Source organism: Ctenopharyngodon idella, chromosome 10 (genome assembly GCF_019924925.1).
Source record: "Ctenopharyngodon idella isolate HZGC_01 chromosome 10, HZGC01, whole genome shotgun sequence".
Lineage (NCBI taxonomy): Eukaryota > Metazoa > Chordata > Actinopteri > Cypriniformes > Xenocyprididae > Ctenopharyngodon > Ctenopharyngodon idella.
This window is the reverse complement of record NC_067229.1, coordinates 35,858,800-35,872,553: the sequence shown is the minus strand read 5'-3', so window position 1 is coordinate 35,872,553 and position 13,754 is coordinate 35,858,800. Positions and strand designations below refer to the sequence as shown.

General features: G+C 36.3%; 1 protein-coding gene across 1 annotated transcript in view; it reads left to right on the top strand.

Annotated features, from left to right (window-relative positions):
* tiam1a (TIAM Rac1 associated GEF 1a) overlaps window positions 1-13,754 on the top strand; it is a 68,328-nt gene continuing 54,574 nt past the window's right edge. The window contains exon 1 of the mRNA XM_051910907.1: window positions 1-128. The gene's annotated coding sequence lies outside the window, so the exon portion shown is untranslated. The remainder of the gene's footprint in view (window positions 129-13,754) is intronic.

Sequence of the window (13,754 nt, the reverse complement as noted above, 5' to 3'; positions counted from 1 at the left end):
TTAAATAGCAGTTATTTAAATGTCTAATTCAAAGGCTAACGCACATGCAAATGACCGTTACAGGTGTGGCTGCACAGGGATCAGACTGAGGAGGAAAGAAACATGTTTATACCTGGAAATGTGTTGAGGTGAGTTGAGCTCTTTCTTCCTTTTTTATTATTTGTTTAGTATGCACTTTTAAACAACATCAGTGAAAGTGGACATAGATATAGGAAAAATTATTTATTTGGTCTAATTCATTTTACATTTTGAATTGAGATGTGATATCCTTTGCAGAAGGCTGTAACGTGGTACGTGTTTTGTTTTGCTACTGCGTTAATGTGCAAACTTGGTTTATATTGTAGATATAAAATGTAATCTCAGGCATTAAAATAAATAACAAAATTTAATTAATACTGAAAAAATAAATTAAATATGAATCAAATATATATAAATTTGAATAAAATGAAAAGTAAAAGGCTTTCAAATCACATGAGCCAATATTTTATTCACAGTAGAACATAGATAACATAACAAATGTTACACTGAGAAAATGTTTAAACAGGTCTCAAAATAGCTGGGACGGGGGCAAGTTTACCATGGTGTAGCATCTCCTCTTCTTTTCAAAACAGTGCGAAGACGTCTGGGCATTGAGGTTATGGGTTTCTGGAGTTTTTGTGTCGGAATTAGGTGCCATTCTTGCCTGATATAGGTTTCCGGCTGCTGAAGAGTTCGTGGTTGACGTATTTTTCATTTAATGTTGCTCTAAAACCTTTATATACCTTTCAGCATTCATAGTGCCTTCCAAAACATGCAAGCTGCCCATACCGTATGCACTTATGCACCCCCATGCCATCAGAGATGCTGGCTTTTGAACTGAACGCTGATAACACGCTGGAAGGTCTCCCTCTTCTTTAGCCTGGAGGAAACGGCGTCCGTGATTTCCAACAAGAATGTCAAATTTGGACTCGTCTGACCATAGAATACTTTTCCGTTTTCTGGAAGTATTCCTGGGCCCATTTAGTAATGTCATTGACACAATCATACCGATGAGTGATGCAGTGTCGTCTGAGGGCCCGAAGACCACGGGCATCCAATAAAGTTCTTCGGCCTTGTCCTTTACGCATAGTTTCTCTGAATCTTTTGATGATGTTATGCACTGTAGATGAGATTTGCAAAGCCTTTGCAATTTGACGTTGAGGAACATTGTTTTTAAAGTATTCCACAATCTTTTTACGCACTCTTTCACAGATTGGAGAGCCTCTGTTTAAACATTTGTTATGTTATCTATGTTCTATTGTGAATAAAACATTGGCTTATGTGATTTGAAAGTCTTTTAGTTTTCATTTTATTCAAATTTAAAAAACGTCCCAATTTTTCCAGAATTCGTTGTATATATATATTGGCATTACAATGACAATGTGCTTAACTGTCTTTTAAATAATGTCACAAAAACAAATCTTAACAGGAAAATAGAGACTAAAAGTAGGCTTAATTTTTGTCTTTTGACTTTATGACGTGGGAATGTTCTCGATAACCTGAGTGAAATGTTTTCTGTGGCATTATCATTTAAACCATGTAAGCAATCACTGACTAGTGCAGTTGCTTTAAGCCCAGGACACACCAAGCCGACGTCAATGAACTAGCACCGACTGTGTTGTCGGCTATCGTCGGCTGCGTTTCGGCCAAAAAGCTCGCGCTTGAACAAACAAAAGAGGCAACTGTCAACTACTAGCACACGCGTTCTGCGCCTGCGTGTAATTAAATATCTGTCTACTTCAGCATGTATCAATAGTCTATTTTTGTCATTCAAAAAGGGAAACCAAAAAAGGACAGCAGATATACAAACTGTAAACAAAGCAGTGCTTGCTTACCATTTTGAATATCAGTCATGCTGATCACTTTCTTCATTTCATTTGGATCATGTTATTATGAAAATATTCGCGCAGTGGAATGCTCAGGTAAGATGACATAAAAATTATAACAGCCTTCAGTCTGTGCAATCTTGACTTCTTTGCTTGCTTTCATCACTTTTGCTCTTATTCTCGTGCACTGACTCATTTGCTAAGCTGAACAGCCAGAGTTCTCTCTCTCACCGACGGCCCGATGCTGATTCAGCATGCTGAATCGGCCCAGAAACCCCAACGGCGTCCGACTAGAGCCAACGGTGCGGAACACACTGAAAAAACGAAACCGAACGATGCTCAAAAACGGGCCGACATTGGTGTGTCCCGGCCTTTAGGGTTGCATGTTTTTTTATGATCAGGTTGGTGTTGTGAAACGTCATGTTGGATACCAGAGGCAGTTTTCATTCCTGACCTCTGCTTTTTGGTTAAGGTTATTTCAGAGCTGGTAAAAACAGCCCTCTCCCTTTCTCTGAGCTCATTAGACAAAGGATGCAATTAGAGTCATTAATTGGAATGGGGGGCGTACTGAGAAAGAAATGAACACCTGGAGGCAAACGGGAGAGTGGGTGGGATTTTTGAGAGTGCAGGGGTGATTGGACAAAGCCGTGTGTGTGTGGATGTCTGCATCTCTGATAACTCTCAGCATCCTAATGAAGCATGCAGATGCAGCTCTGTTTAACTGCATAATATCGCTGGTAGACTTTCTTTTTTGTTTTTGTCCTCATTTGCCCTTGCAGACTGTCTGTCTGTGGATTCTGTGTATGAGATGTGTCATCTGACCGATTTTATTCTCCTCAGGTCAGATCTCTAGGGGCAGAGGTTATTTCTCAGAATTTGTGCCAACTGTATCACTAACCATTTATTTGAAGCTATTCAAGTCTCTTAAGTGTCCTCAGCTGACCTTTCAGCCATGTCTTCTGTTTGAGAATGGGAATTACTTCTTTTATAGCTCTCTGTGTGTGGGGGTCAGGTTTTGCTATCTTTGTAGAGAACAAATGTCCCCAAAAGGATAGTAAAACCTGAAATCATCAGAGCTAAGGCATAGATGACAGTTGAGTCTGGCCTGGGTCATTTACCTGAACCCAAAAAAATAAAAAAATAAAATAAAATAAAATAGTAGATCTCAGAATAATATATATATATATATATATATATATATATATAATCGTTTGCTAAGCTGAACAGCCAGAGTTCTCTCTCTCACCGACAGCCCGATGCTGATAAAAAAAAAAAATATATATATATATATATATATATAAACATAAAATAAAATATAAAATAAATCATTTATAAAATAAGATAAAACATTTAAAATACAATATATAAAATTAAACAAAAAAACAATAGACATCAAAGGAAAGTTCCCGTCATGATATAAAATTAAACATAAGTGTTGGTAAATTCAGGTCTCAGAATAATGCTGTGGTTAGTCTATCAAAAACTGTCAATCTGGCTTTATTTATTGAAGGCTGGGCCTAGATCAGCACCTCTAGGTACATCTTTAGGACAAACAAGCTGGTAAGGGTGTATACATTTGCTTACTCAGCTACTGTTTGTGTGTGTGTGTGTGTGTGTGTGTGTGTGGTACTGGAGAACTCTGTGGGTGGTAAAACTGCAGGCTGTCCATTTAAGGGAAGGATTATTCTTTTTTTTTTTCTTTCCTTTGGGACAGGACATCAGTCTGAGAGGAATTTTTACCTTCTGATGTTTTAATCCCCCCCGTTTCTCTCCATCTCTCCCTACTTATGCCCCTTTTCTGCTATCCTCATCAAAATGACGGTTAAGCATCTCTTCAACACTAAGAAGTTTTGAAGGGATTTCAGCTGCCCTGTATTATGTGGGTTTGGGTGCCTGTGAGAGTGTTTATCTGTGTTTATTATTATGTTCAAAACTCAATTTACAGCTTTCACATACAGTAATGAGAATGTATGTTCTTGTGTAAAAGTGTACAATTCAGAATATATGTATAGATGACATTTAAACTTTGATTATTATGATGTAATTCATACCTCAAAAATTCCGCATTTTAATTCTGCTTCCTTAAATTCAAATTACATCCTTTTTGCTTCCGCATTTCATTTTTGAATTTCATTTAAAAGGCATTCATAATTTAAATATGTGCCTGAGTGAGAATTTCACACACATTTCATCCAGTTAACGAGACAAGCAGAACTATAAGAAAGGAATTAGAGACAGATCACAGCCTTTCTGCCTGACCTGGAAATAAGAGATTCACATTATGGAATGAAAGAGAGAAAGTGAGTGAGGGCAGTAGAGAAAAGGGAAGTGAGAGAGATGCCAGGGGCGGATGCTCCAGCGCTGCTGCATTACTTTTGATTTGCATGCTCTATATCTCTGAGCACTTGTATTTGTGTTTTGTGTTGAAACTAGAGCAGAGCTATTGTTCCAGTAACAATGATGAAAGATGATGAGAAAGATGCTTGGATAAATGTACAATCTTGGCTAGACTCTCAGATAGATTCTACTTAAGTTACAAGTCCTCTGTTTGAATACCATCAGGCTGATTTCAAAGAGAAATCGGATGAATCTGCAAAAGGAAAACATACAAAAGGATCTGTATGGATAGGGGTTGTGAGTTTAAAAGTGTATTCTGTAAGTTTAGGAACTACTTGCTATAATTAAAATATTCATTATCCACAGAAGTTGGCGAAATCTTAAAAAAAAAAAAGAGAAAAAGATGATACATATTCAAGATGGCCTGAAATGTCTTTATTCACTTCTTAAAACATTAAAAGTTCAGTGTTATGGTTTGGGACAGGCTTGAAGTTTTCATTTAGACAGCTAAACATTTGTCATTGTGATACACTGCCCATATCATAACCCCAGCAGCTCTAGATTTACTGATTATTATTAAACCACAACTTTTTCTACCTTCTTCAGTCATGACTCTTCAACTCAACGCACATGCGCGAGTGTTCAGAAGAGCATCAAAACGCATGCGTTTTGTGTTCACGTGAGAGCTGGCATTGTTGCGTAAACACGCTTTGGATAATATTATTTTAAAAAATAAAGTGGTAAATTCTGTTTTTTTTTTTTTTTTTTCCACAAACAAAGTACTCATGTTGCTTCATAACATTGAGTTTAAGCCTCTGGAGTCACATGGAGTTCTTTTATGATGTCTTTTTCCTACCTTTCTGGACCTTGGAGCGGTAGTTGCGTTGGATCTCTATGGAGAGACAGAAACCTCTCAGACTTCATCAAAAATATCTTAATCTGTGTTCCGAAGATGAACAAAGGTCTTACAGATGTGGAACGACATGAGGGTGAGTAATTAATGACAGAATTTTCATTTTTAGGTGAACTAACCCTTTAATGAAACAGACTGAATTTACATATTCATACATTGATTTACGTATTCATTCAGATTAGCTTTATTCACAGGTTGGTCAGATTTTGATCTGATACATTACTGTTAAAAAGTCTCTTATGCTCACCAACACTAAATTTATTTGATCAAAAATACATGTTAAAAAAAAGTCATTTATTCCTGTGATGCAAAGCTGAATTTTCAGCATCATTACTCTGTCTTCAGTATCACATGATCATTCATAAATCATTCTAATATGATAATTTGGGGCTCAAGAAACATTTCTTATTATCGATGTCAAAAACAGTTGTGCTGCTTTATTTTTTTGAGGAAACAGTAATACATTTTTTTCAGGATTCTTTGATGAATAGAAAGTTCAAGAGAACAGCATTTATTGTAAATTTGAAATCGTTTGTAACATGAATAAATTTGTCACTTTTGATCAATTTAATGCATCAAACAATCAAAACAAAATACAGGATGACCCCAGACCTTTGAACAGTAGTGTATATGTTATTCTATATTAAGTTGAGCTTGCATCTTGCCTTAGGCACTAAAATCATTCTAATGAACACCGCAGTCTTCCTTTGTGCATTTCCATGTGTACAGTCATGTATTTACATCCCACAATGTTGACAAACAACCTTTGTGTGTAACTAATGAATCACATCACATCAGGATCATAAGACATGAAGTAGTGAACATGTACTATTCCTACACTCCATAAAAAAGTCCATAAAACTACACCCAATGTACTGTTAATACAAGAGAATTTTTTCGTATTGGTTTCTCACAGGTGTTATACCTGTATTTTAAATTGCACGTTGCATTGTGTTGTGTTTTAGGGTTGAAGGAAATGTCCGTAAATGTAACGGAAAAGTACTGCTAATTTTCTGCCAGGACATTATCCATTCTTCTACAGATTTTTTTCTTAGTGTAAAGAACCCTCGTATTACAGGATATTGCATATAAAATTCCATAATCCATCCATCATCCAGTAAGCTGTCAGTATGCAAAATACAAGACTCCTACATGAAGCAGACAGTGAGCGTATACACAACATTTCCCTCAGATTAACAGACGTCACATTGAAGACCTCAATCAAAGTCGACCCGGCCCTGTTCCTTTCCCTCATATTCATTTTTATTAGATTTGCATATTTCAATTTTAGAACATAAATTGCTCCATGATGTTGTTTGGTCAAGTCCCACAAGCCCATCTTGGCGTGTGTGTTCTCAGAATTAATTTCTTCTCAACCCCAGTTGGCCAGACCTCTCTTTTTCTGCATCGCTTGAACGTTTGACTCGATTTGGAGCCTGGTCTTGTGTCCCAGGGGCTTTGATGTAAATTGGAGGGAATCTCAGCACTTGGACACTCCGTCTGGGCATCCAGCCTAATGAGTGTGGCCCGGGTCACCTCCGCACCTCTCTCTGCCTTTTTTCTCTCTTTCTCTCTGCCAGCCCTCCCTGCCCTTCTACTCCATTATCCACCTCACTGTCTCTTCTCTCCCTGAACTTCATTTTTCATCCTCCACAGTCTTTCTGTTTTTCGTCTTCCACATCTAAACACACATTCCATCCATCCCTTTGTTCATTGTCATACTCATCCCATTCATAATACATCTCCCAGAGAAGGAAGAACCATGAAACCAGTGGTTTCCTGCCCTCAATAGACTTGGCCCACATTTTCAGCTTACTGTCAAATGTAATAATGTAGCAGTGTTCTTGCATTAGCTCGTCTGGTTAGAAGATGCCCATCAGCTTTACTGAGCTTAACTGGGGTTTGTGTAATTCATGAGGAACCACTCTGTGTATAAAGCTGCATCTAATATGCAGTAAAATGAGGGAATGTACAGTTTGTTTATGAATATTATTCTTGCATCTTCACTACAACACCTCAACACAATCATATTAGAAATGTGTAGTTTGAAGATACGATTATATGAAATATTATTACTGTAATATTTGTCTCTCTTGGCATAGTTTCCATCTTGCTTTGCTGTTGTCAGATTTCAACAGAATTAACCCTGAATTTTCACACTGCTGTTCATGATCAAAAAAAGTTTTGATTGAAAGGATTATGCTTAAAGCTGCAGTCTGTAAGTTTTGCCTCTTTGTCGCCATCTCTGTTCGAAACCTGCAATTGCAGTTATTTGCGGAATTATCATCTTTACGTGGATTGTGCATTGGCATGGCTCCTCAGCGCTGATTAATCTAATGCTTTGAGGATTATGTGTGGCTGTCAGGCACTGCACTGGTGGATACTGTACTGGTACTTCGGAATCACAGATTTTAGTCTTGGAAGTATGACAAAATAAGAATTTTCCCCGGAAAATGTCATCTGAACAAGTAACAAATCTGCCACTTTTGTTCTGACCAACTGAGAAAACCGTGCAAATTGTTATTGTTATACTTTGTTCTCAAATTGTTAATGTTAACATCAGCATTGCGTTACTACGTGTATTTAGTGTGTATTAGAGTTATTATGGATTTTTGAAAATTTCCTTTCATGTAGTGTGTAACATAGCTCTAAGTGAATGAAAACATCCTGCAAAGTTTTAAATCTGAAAGTGCACCGTATATAAAGTTATTTCTGTACAGCCTAATCTCTAATTGTCCAGTTGTCATACCATACAATCTGCCATCAAAATGTTTAATTATTCCAGCTGCTGTGAGAAAAGGCTATAAATGATCCGCCTCACATGCCATATAGCCTAGTTGAGACTCCTTCTTTAAGTAAACAGACGTGACGTAATGACGCAAAGATGAACGGCGGCATGCTCTAATTTCCCGCATAAACCTATCTGTACCACTCGAATTAGAAAACATTATTACAAGCTTACCGTTGTGAATCGGGCTAAGGTGAGGAAATACTTTTGAACACTGGCTGGTTATGTACTTGCTCAAAAATTGATTTTGGATTATTTTTAACCAAAAAAGTTACAGACTGCAGCTTTAAATTAATTATTTTATTCAGCAAGGATGAAATAAATCAAAAGTGACAGTAAAAATGAACATTGAACATTCTATTTTTTTTTTAAGTCAGAAAAAAAAGATAACTGTTTCCACAAAACTGTATCAGCATTTATAATATTAATAAATGTTTCTTAAGCACCAAATCAGCATATTAGAATGATTTCTAAAAGATGATGTGACACTGAAGACTGGAGTGATGATGCTGAAAATTCAGCTTTGCCAATAAATAACAATTTAAAATACATTCAAATAAAATAATTTTAAAAAACAGTTGTTGTTTTAAATTGTAATAATATTTCACAGTATTACTGGTTTACTGTATTTTTTAATAAAATAAATGCCACCTTGGTGAACATAATATACTTCTTTCAGAAACATTAAAAAATCTTACCCCAAACTTTTTAATGATAATGTATATTATTTTGGACTGATAGTAAATGAAAACTCTTTCAAGTACTGTTTAAAAAGCATCCCAAGGGTGACAACACAATATTGACATTCATAGAACCACATAAAAAGTTCCAAAATGTATTTTTTTGTATTATGAGTTGTTGTTTTTTTCCAGATGTATATATGTCACAGAGGGTTTGTTTGTGCAAAAAACATTTACGGGTAAGATAACGAGTCATTATTCCTCTCTCTCTGTTCTTATATCATAGATTATTTTTCGTAATGTTCTGTGCACCTCATAACACATACGTCTGCTAAACTTTGTTTGCACACACAGAGATCGTTTTTATCAGTTGATAAGTCACATCCTGGGACATTACGCTCTGTCTTTTATCAAAGAAAGAAATGTCCATTTGCGTTTGTATATTTTCCTCATCTTTACTATCTAACAGATGCCAAAATTTGATGTTAAGTTCCTTTTTTCACTGGAAAGTAAGATACTTACAGGCCTGTGTTATGTAATATAATAGTGTCATACCCATAAACAAAGAGGAGGAAATGCCAAATGGCCAAATGTTCCTGTCATGTTTCATGTTCTTTGCAAAGATAAACTCTTTTTAATAAGTTGTTTCTGTTTTTAGAATTCATGCTGTGATTCAGACTCCCTGTAGCTGCTCTGTGGCTGCGGTCACAGGTGTTGTTGAGGTGATTTATTCATTTGTTTATCCAGGTGGCCTCTGTAGCCACTGGCTGACCGTGCCAACCTTGCTGCGGGCAGAGCAAGGAGACAGAGTTTATCCCACGGCGTGCTCTACCGTTGTGTTCGGCCTGTGTAATTGTAAAGAGAGACGCTGACAGGTTTGGAGTGTCCTCGAGCAGTTTAATTGAGAGACTTTGTATGCAGGTTCATTGAGTTTGTTGGCTTGTATTTGTGTTTTTGTGTGGTTTATCAAGGAGTTGGGCCATGCTAAGGTGCTTGCTGAAGTATATATGTCCCATATTTAAGTGTGACCTCACTTCCACGCTGTGGAATCTGTTAGAGATAAGAGAGCTGATAATGTCAGCAGGTGTGTGGCTTACCGGAAAGATAGGCCTGGGATGGGTGAATGAGGAACTAGATATAGAATTAGATCCAGATATGGATCTACAAATCTCCTTTTTACATAAAGGTCTGTGTGTTACATAATGCAGCATGGATCATATGTATGGTGGGTCCAAAAGTCAAATTATGGAAATATCTTTATATTGTATGCCTTAAAAAAAGAAACATCATGATGTATATGTATTTTTCTTTTTTCTGTCTGTAGAGTGTTTGCGCTGGTGGTGATACAACTGTACACCACCAGAGAGTTGCAGCCCAAATGAATAATCTATGTCAATGAGAAGCGTTAAGTCAGTGAAAGAGAAAAAGGGACAAAGAAGTGGGGATGTTCTTTTCTCATTCCCTCTTTCCTTTCACCATTTTTCTCTTTAACTCTCTCAATCTCTACCCGTCATCTTAAACTGATTCTTAATGTAGTTTCTCTATCCCCCTCAGCCACCTGCTCCCTTTTTCAGTCTCTTTTATCAGAGTTTGAGTCAGTTAAGATCAGAGAATGGCAGTCTTACTTGCTCTATTGTATGTGACGTTCTTCTTATAGAAGCTTCTTTTCTTTCTGGTTGTGAATTCTGATTAAAACCTTCTGACGGGAAGCCTCAGCCTACCTGTCTGTGGAAAAAAAGAGATTTGTTATCAGATGTAAGTCTTGCATTGGAAGTTTAGAGCACATCCAGCACACTTTAGTAGTGCATGCCATATTTAATGTGATATGAACAAAAACAAGCCTTTGGGGTCTGAAGTATCTGCACTACAGTATATCTTGTAAAGGTTGTAGGTAATTTTTTCACAACCTATGTTTTTTTGTCCACTGAAAATTAGTGGAAGGAATTTTTGTAATGATTTTATTGAGTGAACAACATATTGAATAGCCTAATTTTGATATGCTAATTATTTAATACTATTATTAACAATAAGAATAATAATATAGCAATAACAAGAGCAACAACAATAAGAATACCTTTAGAAATAAGTTTTTTTAAAGAAGTCTCTTATGCTCACCAAGGCTAAATTTATTTGCTAAAAAAAGTAATATTGTATCATTTAAAACAAGTGGTTTCTACTGAAATGTTTTTTAAAATGTAATTTATTCCTATGATGGCAAAACTGAATTATCAGCATCATTATGCCAGTCTTCAGTGTCACATGATCATTCAGAAATCATTTTAATATCATGATGCATTTTTTCAGAATTTTTTGATGAATAGAAAGATAAAAAAACAGCATTTAATTGAAATAGAAATAACAGTATAAATTAGTTTAATGCATTGCTTAAAGTCCCCTTGTAATCAATAATTGATCATCTTTGATCACCAAAATGACATCTTTAAATGTTTTTTCCTGTGAAAAAAATTCTTCATCCCTTAAAATAGCTTGAATGTAACTACACCCTTGCCTCATTTATTATACACAAACCCATGAATATGCTAATTAGCCCCGTCTCCACTCACACAGAGATCCACTCGGTCAACTTACTGAGGTAAACGATGCACAATGGTATCACTTTTTACAACGTCGGACACATAACGGTAATTAATATGATTAGCCTTTTGCTTGACTACATTATCAAACAGCTAATAATGTGTTGCTAATGTTACATAAACCATGTTCCCATTCACCATCTTAAAGTCAGACAGCTGCCTTCTAAAAATCAATATCCTTAGAAACGCTTTGAACAACTCAGAACGTCAGTGCAGAAAGGCATATAGTTCATCATAGCATCGTAATATACATCATACACCCGCTATATTGCTAAATCTATACCCGATTTTTTATATCAACAGAAAAATATACCGGGATAACCTTTCTTCTTTTGAGACTCCCTTGTGCGGTCAGTTAATAATATGCTAAAGCCCACCGGCACGTTGACGTGATTGGTTACAAGGTAGTTTGTGAGGTAAACTGTCTTTAGATCACTGCAGTTTTAAATAGAAAATACTCAGCAATGGTGTTGACTTATGAATTTGCACATGGTTTGTCTTAAAGCATATTAAAAACATCTCATAGACATATAAACAACATTAAAAACGTGATTTTCACCACAGTGGGACTTTAACAAAAGTATTAATTTCTTTAAACAAAATCTTACTGACCTCAGTATGTTATATTGAGCATAGCATATCATGTTGTTTCTTGATCAAGAATAGATTTGTTTGTGCAGGAAGTTATGGTAACAATTACGTATATGTTTATTTGAGAATCTGACTGACAATGTGCTAGACACTGGAGAACAGAATACAGGTGGAGCATCTCACACCTTGACTCGTTATTCTGCGTACTTGTCTAAACACGTTCATGGCAGCTTTATTCAAATTATTCTAGGGTGGCAGTCAGCCAGTCAGCAGTGTATGATATTTAGCCAATGGATTAGCAGAACTCTACACATAAAGATCTATGCCATCATACGGTAGGGAAAAACTTGTGTTTGTGGGTAAATCATCACCGAACGTAAATCCTAGATACAAACGTCATTGTGATTCCTTGGAGCCTGTTTGTTGTGTGAATGTCACCAACACCCCGAGGAGTGAAGGTGTGTCGGCTTTGTTCTGAGAGGAAGGTTAGTTGGTAAAGAAAGGCCGTACAGGACATCATCTATTTCTCCACGCCCTTCTCCGTGCACAGACATGTTCGGCTCTCACGGTCTGTGAAGTACTGAACCAGTTCTAAGATGCATTTCAGGAGAATTCACTTGATATTTCTCCTTAAGACCATTAGGTGTCATGTGATGCATGTCCCTTTAAAATCTCTTAAAACTTAAATATATTGTAATGTCCAACCTATAGTCGCTCTTTTCCATGCATTTTCAATAAATGGAGACTGAAGGGTTCACGCTTCAAAAAAAGATGATGAACATCTGAAGCTATACGATAGCTTTGTGTGAGGAACAAACTGAGTCTGTTCCTCAATCTGGTTCTTGAGCCATATCTGGTTGGAGCAGTTAACAGCACATTAGAGGGGAAGTGAATAACGACTGTAGATCAGTACATTTCATTAAAGGGTTAGTTCACCCAAAAAAAATTCTGTCATTACTCACCCTCATGTCGTTCTAAACCCATAAAACTTTCGTGCATCTTTGGAACACAAATGTAGATCTTTTTGATGAAATCTGAGAGCTTTCTGTCCTTCCATAGACAGCTACGCGACTACCACTTTGACACTTCAAAAAGTTCATTAAGAGATCATAAAATTAATCCAAATGAATATAGCGATTTAGTCCAAATTTTCTGAAGAGACGATTGCTTTATATGATGAACACATTGAATTTAGGCTTTTATTTACATATAAACATTCATCAACTCACACATCAGTTGTGGTAAATGTTTGCTTGACGTGTGCAAAAACCAATGAGTTTCATTCTCGTGTGTTACGCAACATGTTTGAGCTTCAGCAAGAGGTTTGTTCTCACACGTCAAGCAGGTTCGATTGAGCTTTTGTTTATGTTTGCTGATCAATGTTTATGTGTGAATAAAAGCCTAAATTAAATCTTTTCATCACATAAAGCGATCGAGACAATTCAGAAAATTTGGACTAAAACACTCAATTCATATGGATTAGTTTTACGATCTCTTTATGAACTTTTTGAAGGGTCAAAGTGGTAGTTGCGTAGCTGTCTATGGAGGGACAGAAAGCTCTCAGATTTCATCAAAAAGATACTAATTTGTGTTCCAAAGATGAATGAAAGTCTTGTGGGTGTGGAACGACATGAGGATGAGTAATTAATGACAGAATTTTCATTTTTGGGTGAACTAACCCTTTTAGGAATCATTCAGACTGGTTTTGTGAAGTGATTCAAAATTCAAAAGAAAAGATACATTTCTAAAGAATGATTTGTTCACTAATAAAAAATTATTTATTCTCATGAGCTAGCGCAGATATTAACACTTTCAGTGAATAACAATTTTTTGTAGAATTTCTGTTACTCAAACAAAACTATAATTCTATTTTTTTGCCTTGGCTCAAAGACATGCTTTGTATACATTAAAACATATATAGAGATCTGTCTTTCTTTCTTTACACTTTCTTTCTCAGTAGCAGTCCTCCCCCATCATTCACTACAGACGCAGGTTTTGTCATAGTCA